Source organism: Coturnix japonica, chromosome 2, assembly GCF_054131305.1.
Source record: "Coturnix japonica strain WE chromosome 2, WE-NBRP24, whole genome shotgun sequence".
NCBI classification, from domain to species: domain Eukaryota; kingdom Metazoa; phylum Chordata; class Aves; order Galliformes; family Phasianidae; genus Coturnix; species Coturnix japonica.
This window is the reverse complement of record NC_140664.1, coordinates 13,082,800-13,104,954: the sequence shown is the minus strand read 5'-3', so window position 1 is coordinate 13,104,954 and position 22,155 is coordinate 13,082,800.

Genomic DNA, 22,155 nt, shown 5'->3' with positions numbered 1-22,155 from the left:
TAGTTAGCTTGTCCAAAATGTCTCTCACTGAAAGCAGCCATTCCTTTTTATGACCTACTTAAGTAGATCAGCACAGCAGGTTTTCTAAAAAGCGATATTCGCAAATATAGCAGGTAATGCATCTTACTGGGTGATAGCACCAACAAATAATACGTAAAAATGCATAAACTCAAGTCTCTCGATCCTCTTTCCTGTCTCAACTTACAGCATTCATTTCCTTTAATTACATCTCATTAGAGTTTGCTGGCTCTCCGGTTGCACCAAGGGAGATTCAGTGTTTCAGTTGTTGTTTTTTTGTAGTTTTTTTTTTCCTTCAAGAAAGCATCTGCTGTACCACCGCTCTTTATTTGCTTCCCTGTCTGTGCAAATTGATTTAGTGGACACTGAAGCAGCAAGTGTGTAGGTTATAGGATGTTATCGTCTACTGGACCACAGTTCAGACATTCTTAAACACTGGAACAGTGGTGATACGCTGGACTGTGTCAATTCAAGCATCTGCTGTGGATGAACTGAAAGAGTGTGCTGTAAGAAAAAAGCCACTCAGAGGAAACAAAAGAAGCCATACCAGTAAAATCATGTGTTTTTCTTCTTCAGTTTTCTAGCTATAAGCTTATGTGCTGTTTCAAAGATGCCGAATATTAGTGGGTTTTGGCCAAAATTCCTTTTGTATGCTGGTCAGTGTATGCTGGTTGTCTGTCTAGAAGAAAACAACAAATGACATTTGTCTGATAACAGAAATTAACTATGGGAAATAACTCTGTTTCTTTTTAAATTGACATTACAATTTCCTTAATAATTGCCCACTTTCTTTTTTTTCATAATATACTGAAGAAACAGGTCTCCAGTTTTGTGGTTTTTTTTCTGTCCCTCCTCTAAACTGCTTAAGCAATCAATAATGTCTCTCTAAAAACATATTTTTTGAAAATAACTTTAAGATATTTGATATTAAGTTTTGGGTAGTACCTTCCCTCTAGTTAAGGCATAAAACTAGGACATAAATCCAGACCTTTCCACTTGACTCTCTGTACTCAGATGTTGCAGCTTTTCCAAAGTTTAGTTTTCAGTCTTTCCATACTTAGTTATTATCTGACTTTAAAAATGGATTCTTCAAAGAAAAAGCAAGTATATGCAAATCCCAGGGATTTTATAGTCTAAATTCAGCTCAGTTTAAATCTGAAGGATTTGAATTATCACATCTGTTTCTTATGGCAGTATGTGACTACTGTGAAGATCAGTCTATAGTCTTGTCCTGTAGTTTATTTTCGAATGTGTAATAAATTGGCACCGGGCTAATTTAATGTAGCTTATTTTTTTCTAAGTTGTTTTAGATACTTTTCTCCTTTTACAGCCATGAATGCTTTCTTCCAACAGAATTAAAATCAAGACTGTTTCTTTGCATGGGCCAAAATTAAAGTTAATTGTGCAGTACAAAAATGTTTCGTTTTTAGTGTGGAGATAAATGCACTTCATGTGCAAGTCAATTTTTTAATCTTTCACAGAATTTTCAGGTATTCTGCTAAAAAATGAATGTAATTATAGTGCTGTGAACAAAGAAAACTAAAATACAGTGTAGTGCAACTCATATCCATTGAATATATCCACTGTCCTTGTTTAAAAGGACACAAAGGACTCAAATGAGTTCTCTTCATGACTGCTTTAAATGTTTGTGATAGAAGTAAATTATTTTTCAAGAGTAACTTTTTGCACTTTAGTTGTCATGAAAATCAGTTCTTTGAAGAAAGCAATTTTTTTATTTCTCAATTTCAAATGTTTGTTTACAGTTTTCTTTTCACCCAGATTGGAAAATACTGTGAGGATCCTGACCTCAAGAGTGTAACCCATCTTCTTCCCCCCACCGCCCTTCTTTTTTCCTAAGACATGACCAGAGAAGAAGCCTGCTGTTTGATTGGTATGCTACAGTCAGTACTTCGCTGAATTTTTCTCTGGCTCTGCTCAGACGTGTTCATTCCAGATGGTACTTTAAAAAGCAAGCTTGTGACTGTTATGTGCACTCTTGCTGGCATATAGCAGATCACATTATGCAGTGACATTTAGAAAGAAACTGAGGCAAAAAGCCTGTTTTCATTTCCAGCTTCAGCCAAGTGTAACTATCAGGCAACACAACCATAATTTTCTAGTGCAGAACAGCTTAGTTCATATACAAATAGCTTGCACTTCACAGAGGGGACAACTTGTTGTAATTCTTTTTGAATAATTGGGGTAATCACTTTCTCCCTCCGAAGTATTGGAATTTGAGATCCAGATCCTCTCTGATGTCACACACCTGTCTTCCAGTTCTTTACAATCTAAGCAATTTCACTGAATCATTACAAATTACTGGCAACATCTTTGGCAGATAAACTGCTTTTTTTGAGCCATCAAATAAGAAAGGACAGTCACAGTCGTACATCTGTGATACAAAGTAGAGGAATAAATATAAATTATTATTAGATCAGAACCTGTATCCTCTAAAAGCATCAACATTTCAAGACAGGTAATAGAAAATTTGTCCATTGTGTTTGAGGAACAAATCACCTCTGCTGCAGCTGTATAGAAGAGCTGAAGCAAGTAAGTCACCACTACTGCGGCTGCATCTGCAGATCTGGAGGTGCTTGAAAGGGACCTACAAGTCCATATGGACAGTTTTAAAACTGTAAACCACAGCTCCCTTTTGATGATCCATAGCTGTTGTGTTTTGTGAAACTGACTTTCAGCTGCCACCATTAAAACAGCATCATACTCTATTCTAGACATTAGAAGACAAACATGCTCTGGCTGGCTTATGAGACATCATCCAGGAAAATAAAGCTTTTATTTAAACTTTTGAGGAATTCAAATTAGTGGTGTCCATTCTAACTACCATAATACTCAGAGATAACAAATAAAAAGAATAGACAGCTTGGTCATTAGGCATAACTAAGAAACTGTCACTGCTTAAAAAGGAGTTATTTTATAAGACATCATTCATCACCACATGAACAGGAAAGTACAATAGATCTCTCGCATCCAAGTGATCAGACAGAACCTTTCCTGTAGCTAGTTCCTCGAATATATAATTCTTTTGAGAGTAAGAAGTCTCCACCTCGTTCCACTAAAATCAGACATTTTATAGAAAGCAGTTTATCTGTAGCTTCACCAGGCTTCTGAAGGCACAGCAGAGCTGCTCTTGTTCTGCCAGTTTGCAGTGGCTGATGCCCTGATTATTACCTGTTTTCACTATGGGCCATTCTATTTTTGCCACCTGGCACAGATCCCACATGCTCTGTACATACTGGATGGGAATAACAGGATAGGAATATGAAGTTGCATTCTTTTCTGACTCTTGTTCGAAGCTTTGTCAGTACCTCCTGGTGGAAAGGTTTTTATTTGCAGGGAATTTTATGTATGCTAAGTCAAAGGCATTTTGTACTGCGTTGTTTCTTTAGGGGAATGCAAAGAGATATAACTGAGGAAAAAAAAAAAAAAAGGTCTAGATTTCTGAAATGGCAGTGGAATTTCTGATCTTGATTCTTGCTAATAGTGGGTTTGTGTCTTGATGTTAAGATCTGACACCAAATATGCAAATATTATGCACCAAATAATCAGTACAAAAAATCTTGCTTTTATTGGAGTTTTCATTATCTCCTTAATTCTGTTATTAGAATTATTATTTTTTTCCAGCTCACTAAGAATTTTCTATAGATGCAGTGTTCCTGTACTCACCTTTTCATTCAAATATAATAACCATCCCACTTCTGCTGAAAAGGCTTTGAAAGATTGCAAAAGGAAAACTTTGAAAGCATCCTCTTTTTGTTTTCCCAATACAATTTATTTTTAGTAAACTGAAAGATGTATTTAACCAATTGCAATTTAATTTTCTGAAAACGTTCTTCCTTAAAACTGCAGCTTGTCAGATGAATTTTCTCTTAGGCACTAGAGCTTAATGTATTTCAATTTTAATCAATAGACACCAGTAGTTGTCTTTTGGGCTTGAAGGTTTCCATGTTACTGCTCAGTTCCATTCTTTCCCCTCTTCTGTCTTTTGCTGCCCTCTTCCAATGCACTTCTTTCTCCTCCCAGTCTGTAAGCTCTAATTTGTGCTCATTTTTAATTTTAAAAGTGATCAAAATGGTGAAACCAAGGAATCTGGGAAAATAGTTCAGGAACGGCCCTACAGGAAACAGGAAGGCTAAGATACAAAATTCAGGAATACAAAATAAACATTGCTTTTTAAATATACTTTCAGTCAAACTTAATATGTATTTTGAGTGCTGATACTATATAGCATCTTGGTTGTGAACAGCTTTGCATCCTGTAAGCTTTGCAGAAATTAAAGTATGCCTCTGTCCGGATGATTATATGGATTTATACTTGCCTGGGAAGTAGCTTATAGTTTTGCTTTGCTTTGTTGGTAGGCACAAGTCATTGAGATAAAACTGTCAAAGAAGACAAATCAGATCCTTTGGCGAACACATTCCTGTAGGCTTTCCAAATTATGTTTTCCCGCATTCCACCATTTGCTCAGGCTGGTAGCCATGGTGCAGGCAATGAATATAAAATGATCTTTCTGATTATGTACACCAAGATGTGGCAGAACTATGAATAGTTTCCTGGAGTATGGCAAGCCCTAAAACACGTGGGTATCTATTAAATAAGAACACCTCTTTTCGTGACAAGAATTTTAAGAGTGACCCCTGTGCCTCACTATAACTTATGAGAAGCAGGGTAGAGCTCTGAGCTTTCAGAGAAAAATAGCCACAAGTTTCAGCAGGTGAAGAGAAGCTCTAATGCTGTACTGCCCCTGAGGCAGGCTCTGCAGATACTGAGACAGGTACCTATTTTCCTTCTGCTCTCTTTACTGCTACACTGCTATTTGTATCTAATATATTTGTACCTAGGAGCATGTTTTGCAAATCTGAGAAAGGTTCTGCACAGAATGAAGCTACTCCAGAAGCCATTCCCCATGGTAATTCTCTGTCTGTGACAATGCATTGACAGGGTGTAGCTGCTGTCTTGAATGAGAGTCAATGGCTGTCTGTCCTGCATAGGTACAGTCATCCGGTGGTGGCATCTTTTGAAAGAATATGGAAAATTATAGTACTAAATTACATGTAATGTCTGCAAACAAATTCTGCCACTTAACAAATGTGATTCCATTCTCAGAGTTGCACTACCTTCCAACCTTACTGAATTCTGTAAAGTATCCTTCAGGTCTTCATAGAAGCTGTCCTACAATGCATTAGTTTTGAAAGGGGAGTTTCAGAGCTCATTGAGCATGGATGAAGCGTCCCTGCTAGTATGACATGAGCATAATGAATATTCCTACAGCAAGGTAACCTTCTTGTAGGCAAGGCTGAAGTCTTAGGAAAAAAATGTGGAGCAGAGATTCTGGGTCGCACTGTGTGACATTAATGGATGGTGGAGAAAGCTGCCCAGTAGCATAAATCAGCTTGTCAATAAATCAAGTACTGGAAGTTGGGAGAGATACATTATTTTGTATGAGATGAGTATCAGGTCTTCACATTTTTTATGTTTGGGAACAGAATGCACTGTTCTCAGTGAATAGGCTTTTTCATTTGTGCATTTTCCAGTTGTGAGTTCTTATATTTCACAGTTCTGTTTGTGTTGTTTTACACTTCAAAGTGGTCATTTAAATATATTTTCAGTACAAATGTATGGGACTATCTCTTGAAATTTTCTGCTAGATATTTTATGGAGATACATACATATGGCAATATTTTATTCTCTGCTCAAACAGAACAATCAATTAAACCATTTAAGTGGGGTAAATAGTTTAAAGAGAATTATGACAGAAGTTAGAACTACATGGTAGATCAAGATAGCTATTGAATAAAGAATGAAGCCAAGAGCTATTTAGCTGTGGACAATTATATATTGCATATAAAACACAAAGCTACACTATCCTATTTCTAGTACTGTTAGACATGTCAGCACAGTTTCTCTGTCTTTATAAGCAAGAATGATTCATAACAGGATATTGTAATTTCATTCTGCTAATAATTAAGATCTGTTTCATATAATACAACCCCTTACACAATAAATTTCTGTATATGAATGTTTCATACTTTATATGAAAGGTATTTATAAATACTTCATGTGGAATTAATAGGTGATCAATAAATGCTATCAGTAGGTTGCAGCTACACATAAAATAAGATGAGAGTGCCTGGAAGCATGTAAGCTTGCTTGAGAGTCTGTATACCAAGGACATAAGCAAGCTACAGATGTACTGGCTGTTATAAGCTCTAGCTTCATATACGCTAGTAGACTGCTGAACCAGAGAAGTCTCCTCTGCTTGTCACTATTCTGAGGACAAGTGAATTGACTTGAAAAAGATGCAGAATGACTGCAGCAAGCCAGTGGGGAGTTGCTTAGGAAATGGATCTCTCTCCATATAGTCAGTTCATATAGCTTCCATGTATATTCTCCTTTTATCCACCTCTCAACTCATGTGAGGTCACATTCTTAAAACATTATGAAGACTGGGCTTTGCTCCACATGAGAGAGGTGTCAGCCAACTGTAGGGGATTACTCAAACTTTGGTGAGAAGATGGGAACATATGTAAAAGGATAGGCTGGGCAAGATGTAGTTCTCTAGCTTAGTGAAGGCTCAGGTGTGGTCTAAGAGCAGTCTTCTGCTGTGGAAAGGGAGCTTTAGAAAAGACAGGGTGAACACAGTGAATGGATGAGATAAAACACATTCACAAATAAATAACTGGAAATCACTTCTTAAAAAAAAATGTTAAAGACATTGTGGGGTAGAACAGATCACTAAATGTTAGAGATTAACAAAGAGGAAAAAAGTAATTACACTATCTCTGATAAAAGTGGATAAAAAGAATGTTTCCTGAAGGGAGTGGTAGAACTGTGCAAGGAATCCCCCTTCAGGTTTCAGTTTAAGTACAAATGCAACTCATTTAAGTGTTATGCTGTCATTGTGATGAAGACGGGAGAAGAAGTGGTAAATTTTAAATACTTCTGAGCCCGGTATCTGACAAGATCATGCACCAAGCAGTCATAGAACTGATCAGAAACAGTACTCATTAATAGAGTTATTTTGTTTTGCGATGTGGCATCATTAAACAAGTGGTCACAGAAAATTACTTTCAAATGAGTGATCAGAAACTAGTTCAGTTGTAATTAAATGGTAGCGTAAACAAAAGCATCTTTCAGGGGCCTTGATGTGATGCAGTCTGTGTATTGTGACCATGCTAACAGCAACTACAATCATCAGTTTCATTGAAGTATTTCCAGTGGAGGCACTGACAGCATGTAACTGAATTCTCATTAATGTCTGGAGTGCTGTGGCTAGCATACGTCCATATTAGTAAATAAATGAGCTCATGAGCTTAAATTGCCTTCCTCTGTCCCCCAGTGCCACTCCCTAAAAATAAGCCTAGCTTTCCTCTCAGAGCATCTACAGGGAAGGACCATGACTTTTGCTGTGCCGCAAATCATGTGTGGTCCAGAGGAACGAGAACTACCTCACCAATGAATAGCCCAGCATGGTAGATTGCGTGGATGATCCTGTACTTGTGTCCAAGACCACGTCCTTATGCTCTTGTGCTATGCAGTATTTTATTGGTGGATAGTTTTCTATTCCTAGAAACACAGACTTGAATTGCAGGACTAGAAGGTGTGAGTACTCTGAGAATCAGGAAAACAAAGCATAAACATATATATGTCGAGAGAATAAAAGAGATAGTTTTATTTAGCTTAAGAAAACAAAAGCAGGGAGGGTTATGATGCTTTTCTGTTGTTGTTGTTAGAGAGGTAAATGCCAGAGAAGGTGAAGATTCAGTACAGCCAATTGGAAGTTCTGACTCAAGGATAAACATACACAAACTGTTCACAGAATAACTAAGTCTAGAATTTGAAATTTCCAAACACTGGAAAACTGTGAGTGTGGGATAGGAAATGCAAGAGTCAAAAGAACTCCCTGTTTTTAACATAAAGCTTAGTTTGTGAGGGGGAAAACTTAACAATATTGGCAGATTGTTCCCTATTCTAAATTCCTAAAACTTATGGTTTTATTTCTGAAACCTTTGCAGATAAATTTGATTTCAAATATAGACAGCTCTAGTGTGCTCTGGCCATTTTGTTATCTTTTCAATATGAAAAAAAATGCTATGGTAAAATGTTTTAGACCATTTCTGAGCTCTCATATTGAGGTAGTAATTATTACATTTGTTCCTAGATTACATCGCAATATGTATACTTTGATACTACATGCACAGTCACAGCTCCCCATAAGCTGTGAGAACCCAGTCAGCAAAGGAGCAAAGCAATCAAACAGATCAAAGGAAAGGAGGTGTTGAATCTGAGTGTGAGATACAAGGCATACCGTAAAGCAAGTGATAAAAGGGGAATATACAAGCCATTAGGCTACCAGAGACCACAGATGCCAGGAAACAATAAAGATTAATGGAAAAGGTCATACTTGCATCTCTGGGACCTGAAGTTTCCAGGGGAGTTTCTCTTGCTCAAACTGCACAAGTCATATGTTTAGTCTGACTTAGGTGACTCAACCTTTTATCCTTAGAGAAAGCAGAAATTATTATTATTATTATTGCCAAATGCCACTTTGGCAAAAAAGGCTGACATGTGAGATAGTGATAATTATGTTTAGCAAACAGGAAGTCACACAAGAGCCAGATCTACTGAAATCCTATTTCCTATCAATTTCAGTTTGTGTAACTACATATTCTCCCCACCTTTACCTTGCAAGACCGCTGGCCTCTCCTGCAGTCTGTGTTTCCTCAGACTACTCCCCCCTCATGTCCCCTAAGCCATTTTTTTGTCCTCAGCTTCCTACTATGGGCAAGGCAAGAGAAAGGCTGTGCTAATGCTGGCCCTGCAGTGCAGAGATGCCAACTGGCTGAGCCTCTGTGCTGTGGGGCTGCCCATCAGGACAAATGGAGCAGGTACTTGAGCATGCAATATTTGTTTCTTCCTTATTGTATCTGCTTTTTTCTGAAAGCTTTTTGGAACTTCAGATTACTGAGGCTTCTGTCCTCCTGTCTTTCTTTTCAAACCATCTGGTTCAAAAGTTGTTAGGAAGGAACTGACAGACACCTTAATTTAATAGGCCTCATTTCCTTTCAAATTCCAGCTAACAGCTTGTTCTGTTGAAGGCAGCATTTCATGGAGAAAGCTGAAGACAGATCAGTGGGACCATGCCTGTACTATTCCGGGCTCCTATTTCTCCTCCAAGCCATTGGAAACTAAAGCTCCTAAATCAAGTAAATTGTTTAAAACGGAATAAATAACTATTACTATACACTATATTTACTATGCTGTGGCTCCACCCACTTCAAGAAATAGATGAATTGCCTTTGATTAAAATTTGGAAGCAATATTAATATGTTATTATCTACATATCTACATGTTCTAATTTCACTCTAGCAAATCCTGCTTATCTCTATCTCCGATATCAAACAGTTTTAACATCAGGGCTGGTTTTCATTTGGGAACTGTGTGAATATTTAATAGCCTAACTGGGGCACAACAATCCCAGTTTTTTCCTTGCCTTTATAGTGTTTTGAGGATGAAGCCATATATGTATACACACCCCCTCACATCCTATTCTGGGGATTTTATGTATCCTCAAAATAAGGTTTTGCATAAATCTTATACAGTCTCTGCTGGGCACAGCAGAGAAGCTCACCTAGTCAGCACATTATTTTATGCTTTTCATAAAAATGAAGTTTTTCTTCTATAGAAACCAAGCAGTACTGTTTGCCAATAGAACTAAAATCTAAATATTCCCAGAACTGTCATAACTAAGAGGTAGAAATCTCTTCATTCTTCATTTTATCCTAGAGAAAAAAGGGAACAAATGAACAGGAGGTGCCTCGTGGTCCCACCTCTTGCACGTCTGTATAGACAGCTTGGCAAGGGAGGCAGGTTCAGGGGAAGGAGAGGGGGAGGAGGTGGGAGGGGATCTGGTTTTGGATGAGGGGATTTATACAAAGTGGAGCTGGGTCACCAAGCTAATCTGACCTCAGCTTGTTGCACAGTGGAGGCCAAACAAGTTCAGCAGCAGCGCTTATCGTTCTGTGCCACGGTCCAACAGGACTGAAATACCAGTGGTTAAACTAGCAATGGAACACACTGCTATTGCTAAATAGTAATAACCAAGCATCTGCACTTCAGAGCAGGACTTGGACTGGTTCTAGGACTTGGACTAGGGGAAGCTGATGAAAAAAAAGTTGTTTCTTCGCTTGGCTGAGTCTGCTCACTGCTGAGAGTAGCTTTACAGGTGAACAGAGCTTGTGGGGTAGACAGAAATGCTGATCTATTTTTGGGTTTATTGTCTGGGTACTAGGTTCGGATGCTTTGATGCTTTCCAGAACAAGCTTTGGGTCAGAAACACTTCAGCAACTTTTGTTCAACACACAAGCTCCATGTGGATCTCCTTGCGCCATGATACTGCAGGCAGAAATCCTGGGCAGTGGTACAAAGATGTCTGAGTTGCAGAAAGCAAAGCTAAAATGGCTCTGCACTGAAATTAACAAATAGAACAGCAGTTGGCTCCAATACTTGATGCTGACCTAATGGTTTTAAGCTGCCATCTTAAAAATAAGCAGAAGTGTAGTCATTAAAGACAAATTCTCTCCTTGGACATATGTAGATGACTTAGCAAAATCTGTGCTAACAGCTGAAACCCTACTGCACTATGATTTTTTAAAACAGCTTATCACACCCATAAAGTCAACATCTGCTTTGCTCTTCCATGAATGCACTCCAGGAGCTATTTCAGACAATTGTGGCTTTGCCTTGAGAGATTGTTATCAGGTATTGTTTCTCTTGCAGTGAAGTATGACATTATAGGATGTGGAAATCTACAATTCAATGTGTTTTCTGCTAGGATTCGTCCTGTGTAATGCTAACTGCTTGGTCGGGCTGAATGAAATAGAAAAGTCTCATTCCTGATTCCTGCTATAGGTATCTGAGAAGTCTTTCTCACATCCTTTTGTGCGCCTTGAGGTATGACTGAGTCACTGCCAAAATGCATCCTTCCTTCAGACCCTGAACAAAATCCCCCAGGCCAGTGACTGCTCTCATGGCTACTTGAAAGATGTACTTGGACAGTGGTGGAGTGTATCTGGGGCTTTTCAGTTTTGGGTAGCTCAGTGCAACAACATGCAGTAGTACATAATGGCCTTAAGTTTCTCTAGGGGAAGTTCAGGTTGGATATTAGGAAAAATTTCTTCTCAGAAAGAGTGATGAGGATTGGAATGGGCTGCCCAGAGAGTTGATGGAGTCACTGTCCCTGGAGGTGTTCAAGAAAAGGGTAAATGTGGCACTGAGGGACATGCTTTAGTAGGCCCAGTGGGGATGGGTTGATGGTTGGACTAGGTGGTCTTAGTGGTGTTTCCAACCTTAACTCTGTGTTAGTAGCAGGTCTTACTTCACTGTACTGCAGTCATATGGAAGATGAGCAAGCTGTGTTCATATTGTATGGGCTGACAGGGCACAACTACACAACAGCTCATCATATTTGTGATAGACACTCTTCTGAAGATGAATATCATACAATCACAGAATCACAAGGTTGGAAAGGACCTGCAAGATCATCTAGTCCAATCTTTGCCCTTTGAAGATATTTGTCTCTCTTCACTGACCAAGAGGTTCCCTGGACAACTGGTTTGAACTGCATAGCCAGTCTTTAGACGATAAATGGATGAATGCACTCTCAATGAGCAGATAAATGACCCTCTGGAATGTTTTCTGAGATATTACCACCAGTAGCTCTGGCTGCAGCCATGCATTTTAGGAGAGGATCTGCATGACATGGCAGTCCAAATGTAGCTGAGGAAGATTGTTCTATATAGTAAAAAAAGTCTGAATGCACTGCCATTTCAGCTGTTTTATTTTGTTTTGTTCAGTTAAAGCATGTGCTAGAAAAGACAAGTAAGTACAGAAAAGAACTTCTGTTTTTTGGTGGTTTTTTTTTTGTTGTTGTTTTTTTTGTTGGGTTTTTTTTTGTGTGTGTGTGTACTTCTACAACCATTCAGTAGCATATTTTTTAAAGTATACCTACATGAAAGAGTGGAAACACAGTATGTTTTCTGCAGAATATTCATTTTTATGTACCTTGTTTGATTGTTCATTTCCTCTTGTCCCCCTAGAACAATGTAACACACCTTTTAAAATCATCATCAGAACAAAACTAAAATCTGACGGTGGCTCAGACAATTCCTAATACTAATACAATTCCTAAGACTATTCCTAATACTATTTGTACTGATGTAGTATGTCACTTCATGGCAAAATCTTTGCCCCATGTAATATTATGTTGCTGAGATACTTTCCCACATACAGCAGATAACAGAGCACTGAGAAGGCATGAGACAGAAGGGATCTAATGGAAGGAAATGAAGCAGAGTCCTCCTACAGAAAATTACAGGCTTTTAAATGTGACTTGCAGAGTATTTTATAAATGTGTTTATATCCCATTTGTGTTTCCTCCTGATGCACAAAGAAAGCTTGAAACATGCTATTTTCTCAAAGCCAATGACAATTTCAGAAAGAAAGTGTCTTTTAAAGAGCAAATGTCATGTCTCTTGCGGACAACAGAACAGCTGTGAGAAACACATATCCAGCTCAGAAACTCTTTGCCAACTGTTTGTGCTTCCAGCTCTCTATTAACCATAACCATTCAAGTATACGTTGATCAGAGAGAGGCCCTGACAGTTGTGTATATAAAATAGGCTATTATTTTGCAGCACAATGAAGAGTGAAGAGAAATCATATTTTTCACTAAGCATCTCCTTGTTTTTCACAGGACTTAGCTCTAGGAAAGACTATCTGTTAACTTCACATCCAAGGCTATACCTTTGTATATGCTTTTAGAAACGAGGGAAAACCAGAGTGTGGGGATGAAGGAAGACACAGAGGCAGTTTTAATGGACAAATAGCGGGGTGGGACAGAAGGAGGCAGTGACAAATAATTCTCTTCTGGGACTTGCTAAGGACTGCAGATATGCAGTGGTCACACCTGCCAGCTCATCCATGTGTCCTGGGGCTCCTTGATGAGCCCTTTGCTAGAGATGCAGCTCTCATTCTGTCAAGAGCTGGAAAGATTCAGTCCATTTTCTTCAGCACTGCAACTCTGTCATGAGTCATATCACTCTAAGAATAAAACTACATCCAAGTTAACCCCTCCATCACCTCCTGTGTCTTTTCAAAACCTTCACTGAGGCTTTTGTTTTCTGGTTCTTGGACAGCTAAAATATCAGAGGATTATTATTGCTTGGAGTTCACTTTATTGTTGAGATTACTATGTCATCTTCTGATCCGAGAAGTGGCAAACATCACAAAAGCTGAAAATGCAGTCTTCTCTGCTCTGTGGGGCACCTATCCAAAATGACTTGGCCTCTGAAGATAAGCAATAAATAGCAGATACACTGATTTATTTTTCTTCTGTATTGAAACTAAGGACTGGCAATTCAAATGCAAATTCAAATGGTTAGAGGCTTGACTCTTTATCATATCAGTTTTTTCTCTGGAATAACAGATACAGTGTAGTAAAGAAGCGGGTCTGGTATATACCTGCCTTGTGTAGCCAGAACTGCTCTAGCCATTTCTGGTGAAAGAATTTCTAGAGTCCCTGCAGAGTTGAAATAAAACAGTAATTATTTAATGCTGAAGGTTATGATAATGTTAGAGATTAATGTCAGAGCTTAGGCTTTAAATTCTTGCATGCTAGGATGACAAGGGTATTTTTAGAATTTCTTTTCTCATTGGTGCTCTGTACAGCATCCTGTTGAAACTGTTTTCATCCACACTGTCTTCCCATCCTTATCTACCCTGCTGCTGAGTACACAGCAAACCTTACTCAACACTTGTCATAGGATCCTAATCACCTGCAGTGCACACATTGCACATCTCTAGATCATAGAATCATAGAATCCTCAGAGTTGGAAGGGACCTCTGAAGGCCATCTAGTCATCAACTCCCCTGTGATGAACAGGGACATCCACAGCTAGATCATGTTTCCCAGGGCTTGATCCAGTCTCTTCTTGAAAGTCTCCATGGATGTGATATCAGCCACATCTCTGGGGAACCTGCTCCAATGCTTCACCACCCTCACTGTAAAAGACTTTTTCCTCATATCCAACTTAAATTTACTCTCTTTGAGCTTGAAGCCATTTCCCCTTGTTCTGTAATCACAGGCACTGCTAAGGAGTCTGTCCCCTTCTTTCCCTTAGCCTCCCTGTAGATACTGGAAGACTGCTCTCAGGTGACTTCTCACCCTTCTCTTCATCATGCTGAACAGCCCCAGATCTTAGCCTGTCCTTGTAGGAGAGGTGTTCCATTCCATGGATCATTTCTGTTTTCCTTCTCTGGGTGCAGTCCAACAGGTCTGTGTCTCTCCTGTACTGAGAACTTCACATCTGGATTCAAGATCTTTCTTCTCCTCAGAAATAAGTCTTTCTCTACTTAGAGATCTTCAAAAACTGCCTGAATGTGGTCATGCTCTGGGCTCTTGCCTACCAACATCCACCATTCTATTATTCCATGAATAAAGGGCCTTGGTTGTAGCTCTTTGATGCCAGTACTGAAGTGCATCCATTCCCTGTGATGAATTTCAGATTCGTGAACTTCAGGATTTCAAACTTGGCTACTGAATGGGTTTTCTGTGTATGGTATTGTGTGTCAGCTAGGGGAGGGGTATAGAAAAGTCATACCAGTAGTCCACCAAACTATATCTGTGCACAGCCCTGATGGAGAATGTCAGCTACACTGGAAGAAAGCAATTTTTTGGCATTTGCTGTCCTCCTACTAGAGCCCTCTGATAGCATAACTAAGCTGACGCAAACATTTCAGTGGTGATGGGCAGCAAAACAATGTAATGCAGGACAAGTGGTTCTAAATTTATCCAATAATCAAAAGCATCAGAATCATTAGACAACAATAACTGTACATTAACTGCAGTCCTGTTCTTTTGTTCAGTTCTGCACTGCTCTGCTCAGTTCTCCCTCCTTCCTCCAGGGCTGTTAGGGCTGTTAGGGCTGCTGCAGTGCCTCTGCCTTTATGGTGACTTGTGCAGGTGGGGTGGAATTGAAGGGATCCTCTACCTCTCCATCTGCCTCTTCCCTCTCCCACTAAGACTTTAGGATCCTAAGACAGAGAATTATATTAGTACACCCCACAAAAACAATACAGTTAAAAATTAGGATTTTGTAAAAGTATGTAGCTATACACACATAGAATTCCAGCAATTTTAAAATAAATGAAATGCAAATCCCTAAATTCCATTTGTTTTCTCTGGAAGTATTTCTTTGCACTTATAAAAAGATCATGTACACAGTTTTGTCATTTAACTGCTCGTTAAATGTGCCAGAATAAGAAAGCTGAAGAATTAAATTCCATTGTAATTAACAGAACAAATCTAATTAGAATTTTAGTAGCGCAAGTTGCCTTGCACCTTCAGGTGTCCTGGTAATATTTTGAGTAAGATACCTTTTCAACTCTTTGTTTCTTAGCTGCTGAGGAACCACTCCCACGCATTGCAGATGAGTCCAAACATACTGTCTTTGCCATGCAAGAATTAATTCACAAGGACTTTTAATTGTACCAGAACTGATTTTCCGTCAATCAGCCAGCCATCATTAATGACTTCGAGTCATTAAAGTCCAACATGGATATGTCCTGGATTTCTGGTGCCTGGGATATTTTCCAGATCAAATTAATGGTTTCTGAGTGATGCAAAAAACTGAATGTTTGTGAGTTGCTGTATGCAATCCATGTTCTTTTCTATGCACTTCTGACGCATCTATGATGCTGCGTCTTTTCATCTTTCTCAGTGATATATGCTTTTGATTTTCAAGTATCTTGGGCCAAAACTCATCAGTCAGATTTTATCATCCTTTTACACTCCCTTTAACTCTTCTCAGACTGAAGATTTCAAAAGCAATTTAGAAATTCTGTCAGCATCTACACGAGAGCCAGGAGTAGGAAAATTATATCTTTCTATATTTCTCCTTATAACAGAGTAGAGTGAAGGAGTCATACGTTTCCTGGAAAGGGATTCTTTTTGATCAGAAATTTGAGTAAATTTCTTGTCTCTTACAAGATACAAGTGGATCTAAGTTGTACGAATGTCACATTATTTATCATCAGACCTACTGGTGTATAGATTTGAATAGACTCTCTTAACGTTTCTTCAACCCACCTTCCTAAGGAAAGTAGGCTGTCTCTGTATTTCATCCACAAAGTATATAATCTTTGTAAAAAGGTTGAAAGCATCTTCCTACTGTGACATTTTTATGTATAAGGCTGACTGCTGTGGGGCTGAAGTTTCTGTTGGAAAAAATGTCATTTTCAAGGAAGATAAAATTCAGGCTTTTACTTTCAGTAATTTGAATGGTGAACTCTTTGAAATTATTCTTCTTGTTTCCCATCTTCAACAAGACTGACCAGCAAATGGTTCTGTAAACAAAACAAATTATTTTTCTATTAAATGAAATGTATTATGCTAAGGCATACAATGGAGAGTGGCCTTTTTCACTTTTTTTTTTCTTTTTTTTATTTTTAATCCTCATTATCATTTATTATTTGGTATTTTTCTACAAAAAGAAGAGATAATGTATTCAAAAAACTCTTATTACACTTTTTTGTCTTAATCACCTGCAGGAATGTTGGGTGTAACATACAAACAGACCCAGAGGAGGGTTGTGAAGATGACCAGAGGGCTGGAGCACCTCTACTGTGAAGGATGGCCGAGGGAGCTGGACTCCTTTAGCTTGGAGAAAAGAAGGCTCCAGGGAGACATCACTGCAGCCTTCAAGTACATGAAGGGAGCTTACAAGCAGGAGGGGGACTGATTTTTTACATCGTCAGATAGCGATAAACCAAGGGTGAATGGTTTTAAACTAAAAGAAGTTCTTTACACAGAGGACAGTGAGGAACTGGCACAGCTGCCCAGAGAATCTGTGGGTCTCCATCCCTGGAGGCATTCGAGGCCAGGTTGGATGGGGCCCTGGGCAGCCTGATCCAGTTGGTGGCAGCCCTGCCCAAGGCAGGGGGTTGGAAGTAGGTGAACTTTAAAGTCCCCTCCAACCTAAGGCATTCTATAATTCTATGAAGGATGTATGGGAATGATTAGGTCATAGCCTGAATTGGTGATTCAGTAGCTGGTGAGCATAGCCAGACCTGGGAGCACAGGTGCAAGCAATTCACCTTTGTGACCAGAAGTGGTAGACTCTGAGTCCTCCCCTCTCTAATCTCATTTAAGGGCTGGCAGCCAAAGGGGAAGCATCTTTACTTAGAGATTGCTTCTTTTGGGAGTTTTCCCTGCAAACCCTTATGCTTGGAAAAAGGTAAACTGTTCCTTTTTTGTTACTGAATTGTGATCAGTGCATTTCTTGGATGACCAGGAAGTTGTTCAATGGCAGCTAGAGCCTCTGCCTTATACAATACAAAGGGTATATTTTTTCTTGGTTATAGGGAGGTTGCTCTGCTTGACCTTCTTTACTATGAATATTTAATAACTGAAAAGTCATGAAAAAAATCAATGTTTTCTTCACATGCTGCTACCTTCCTAAACAATGCATCTAGAGCAAGTTTTCCTCCTGTACTATTCCAGAAGTTGATCTTCTAGTAACTGAGAGAACTCAAAAACATCCAGTCCTGATACTTTAGTCTTAAGGCTGATGTGGCTTCAGTAGTCACTGTGGTCTCTTCCTCAGAAGAAAGTCTGAAAATAGGGGTCCCCACAGGGTTTTGTTCTGTAGTTTACAGAGACTATAAGTATATTAATCAACCCTAATGATTCTCCAGAATATATTCACTTCAATACTAATGGCTAGATTGCCTGATAATGAAGAGAGATTTTATGATATTTTTGTCTAGTTCTATTGCACTTCTAGTGGCTGGAGAGATTCCATTTAAGTTAATCTTATGTTTCTCCTTCAGGAAGCAAGGTCAAGTTAAATATAAGGCACTACATCTATCAAGACTTTTGGATCTTGCAGTTCCAGGGGGCGATTTCAACACATGCAGTCCTTTGCTAATATTAAAGAGCAAAATTGCCTTAAGCATCACTAAAATTGTTGTGATTTTTTTGCATCTTCTGTTTGTCTCTCACTTGAATCTGACCTCTCCTTGCTTTTTGTGCCTTTGAAGGGTAAGATTTCTTTGGTGTTCTCTCTCTGTGCTCACTCTTCAGCACAACCCCTACTGCTCCTGGAACAGCTGTTTCTCTGTTGCTCCATCTCAGTTCTTTGGCTTCTTTCACTCTGTAAACAAGGCTGTATGTTTCAAATTGACTTTCCAACACTCATTCTCTGCTAGCATATAACAAACTTTATTAGTTACTGTTAGTATCTGCGAGTCCACTTTTGCCAATAGACTTTCCTAGCCAAGTGGGCTTCTTTCTATTCAGATCCTCCTTAAAGCTGCTGTAGTATCACTGGTGCTTCAAATCTCTACCTTATTCTTCAACGAGCCTGCATTCCTGCTTTCTGGTTTTCTTCAAGCCTTGTTCTCTTCAGCACCTCCTCTGTCAGATACAGCCACTCCCAATCCGCTGTCTCTTGGCACCCTCCAGATTTACACCCTCAGTCCTTCTCCTTTCATTTTTGTAGTATCTATTTTGGCTAACTCATCCTCCCCATCAGCTTCTGTTACTTATAACTCTCCCTCCTATTGAGGATGTTTACCTTCTTTGACATTGTCCTGCCATCCCCAACTCTCGTTGACTGGGGCTTTCTTAGCTATCTCAAGTATGCTCTTTTCTCCCACTTTCACTTATTCAAACTTGTACCATCTTCCTTGTCTTGCAGCTCTAATGTCAGTGTTGATTTCTCATTCTCCCCCTGTGACTCTGTCTACACACTTATTAAATCAGATTTTATTCCATATGGCATTAGCTAGTCTATCCATGGCAGTTTGTCTTCATTGCTTCAAGACTTGCTCATTTTTTGCTCATTTCCAAGCATCCTTTTGCTATTTTCTAAAACAAATTAGCTATGCTTATATTCATTCTTTTCTGACCATATCTCCCTCTAAGCCAAATCATTTCACCTACTTCCTGAGTCTTACTACATAAGCCCTTTGAATGCCCTGGATAACCTCTCTCTCCCTGAACCTCTTTGAATTTACCTACAACCTTCATTTTTTACCTTGCCAAAGTCCTCATTTCATTGTCATATCTTTTCAGGCTTCTTGCAGCCTAGGGAGGATGTAATTCTCTTCATTTTGGCTTTTTATCCTATTTCTCTCATTAGCAAACTAATTAATGACACCAAACACCAGCATGTGTGCTGGAGTGGCTACAGCAATGAGGTGAAGCTTCTGAAATGAACTTATGTCCCTCCAATTCATCACTGATTTGTCATTCTCCAGAAGTCTCATATCAGTGTTCACAATTTGTGATTGGCATCCTTTTGTCTCAGCAGCCCAGCAAGTTGGAGAGCAAAACAGAGAAAGGGAAAGAGCTTTTCTGCATTTCCTAAGAGTGGATTGAGTTAGATGAAGGAATAGTCTCATTCTGTTATGAAAAATATCAAGCACTCCCCTGCAGGAGACAGCTGGGAACACAAATAGTGCAATGGGAACATGTAGACAGCATTTTAGCCCTGAAAAAAACAGTGAAACTAGTGTTGTCTTTGTCTTTTTATGTACTGTTTTATAGGTCTGTCCTTCATTTTGTCTTACAGCAATACTCTTTGGCAGTTCAACAAAGACTGCTTTTGCAGTTATTAAAATGCTGAGGTGTTTACTCTCAAATTCTTTGTTGCAGCATTTTGTTTCTCTTGGGCACCAATCTTTATGGAGATGCATCAACAAAATTCCGTGGTACTTCCTTAATTCTGTCACTTTCTGATTCTAACTGCGCAGGGTGGTGCAGTATCCTCCTGCAGACCAAGTCCCCGCTGCATTTTTGAAGACAGCGATGTAGCACCTTTGGTAGGTGTCTGATGACAGCCTCAAAGGATGGAGTTGAGGTTACTGCCCCAGTTCATGCACTGTGCAGACTGCCTGATATTGCCTTACCTCTCTGTGTATGGCAGATACTGCCACCAGAGGACAATGTGGCAGTTATTGGATGTGTTGCTGCATTTGCCAATCGGATTCATTCATGGTGATGAGTTTTGTGATATGGACACGAGTATACTTTAAACCAGATGAAGTGAGTCCAGTGGTTTCAGTGAGTACATCAAGTAACCAGCAGATGGTAATTTTCATTAATGATTAGGCTGTTCTGGAATTTAATTGGGAACCTTCAGCGGAAGAGTGCTGCTAGATGCAATCTCTAGCACTGTGCTTTCTCCATCCTTGTTTGTGTTAATTTTGCTGTACCCTCAGATGTTTCTAAGATCTTATTTGATAAGTATTTGGGGCTGTATTTTACAGTCCCATAGGAAGATGGTGTAATATAAATGGGTTGCTCATATATTTTCATAATTTGCTATATAAAACCATAGTGGTTGAAAAGCAGAACACAGTAGTGCAATACTAGCAGAAGGCCTCCCAGCCCTGTAAGAAATGAAATACTTCTGTCACCTTGTTGGGAAAACATCTTTTATTTTGCTGGATTTACCTTGAAACCATAGAAGTCTGTTTCCTATTCTGTGCCTGGAACCACCCAGCAGGATTACAGCCTAGCAAAAATCCATGACAATAAAAAAAAAGTACAGCAATTGAAATTTACTGGAGAGCAGACAATGGAAGCTGTTAATGTGCAAGTGTGAAAAGTTCACCCAATTTTTTTAAATTTATCCAATGCACAAATGTTAATTACAGTTTTAAACGCCTGAAGCCTGCAAGTTTAAGTGCACAAAGGAAACTGTAGTAACCTGTTAGACACTTGTCCTTTGCTTGGACTTTTCTTTGGCACCCAGATAAGTGAGGGCTTAGTAGAAAGGCTGACAGCACAAGTGCATTTCTGATGCAAAGCACCAGGGCTGGGATGAACAGTCGGACTTCTAGGAGAAGAATGGGGCTTCTTTATTGTGGAAATGAAGCTGTGATAATGTTCCCAGACTATAAACTGGCTGTCTGGAATAGCAAAAACCATAGGAGCTTTTTCAAATTCTTTATCAGTGTCAGCAGATTATTTTTCTTTCTGTTGGGGTTTTAGTGAAGAAAAATGTGAAAATTTATGTGAGCAGTTTGATACTATATATAGCTCTTAGCAACGAGGCTGGAGAGCAGAAAGGCAAACATTTTATTGTCCATTCACGAGCAGATTAATGCTGTTAATGAGGGAAAATCCAATGGACTGAGGTGTTCTGTTTCCTGAAATTAGAATATTTTAACATGAAACAGTCTCTGCAAAAAGTGATCTGTGAGCAGGTATTTCATAGTCGTATGACTACATGCTTAATCTGTTTTACTCACAGAATGAAAGGGGCAGAACAACCTGAGGCACTGTCTGTCTCAGGATCTTGGTAAGCTGTTGTACTGATATGATTAATATCACAGAATGGTTTGAGTTGGAAGGGAACCTGAAAGGCCATCTAATCCAACTCCCCTGCAGTGAATAGGGACACCTACAGATAGAGCAGGTTGCTCAGAGCCTTGTCCAGCCTGACCTTGAATGTCTCTAGATATGGGGCATCCACCACTGGTCTGGGCAACCTGTGTCAGGTCAGTGCCTCACCACCCTTACCAACTCTTTGAAAGGGTAGATAACAGCAAGACAAGGGGAAATGGTTTTAAGTTGAAGGAGGGAAGATTCAGGTTGGATGTCAGGGGAAGTTCTTTCCTGTAAGAATGGTGAGGTGCTGGCGCAGGCTGCACAGAGAGGCTGTGGATGCCCCGTCCCTGGCGGTGTTCAAGGCCAGGTTGGATGGGGCCCTGCGCAATGTGGTCTGATATTAAATGTGGAGATTGGTGGCTCTGCCTGTGGCAGAGGAGGGTTGGAGCTTCGTGATCTTTGAGGTCCCTTCCAAGCCAGGCTATTCTGTGATTGTAAAATCTTTTCCTTATATGCAGTTTAGTCTCCCCTCCTGTGTCAGCATACAGCAGCTACCACCTTCTTGGCTATGGGTTGTGTTAAACAACTCAGTGTTAATGCCAGTGTGTGCTGACAGCATTGGCCACACACAGCAGAGTCTTCTTGTTTGGGGTTTATCAGTTATCTTGAATTCAACAGGACCACAAGTCTCTGGAGCTTATCAATTTGGGAGTTCTGGCTTT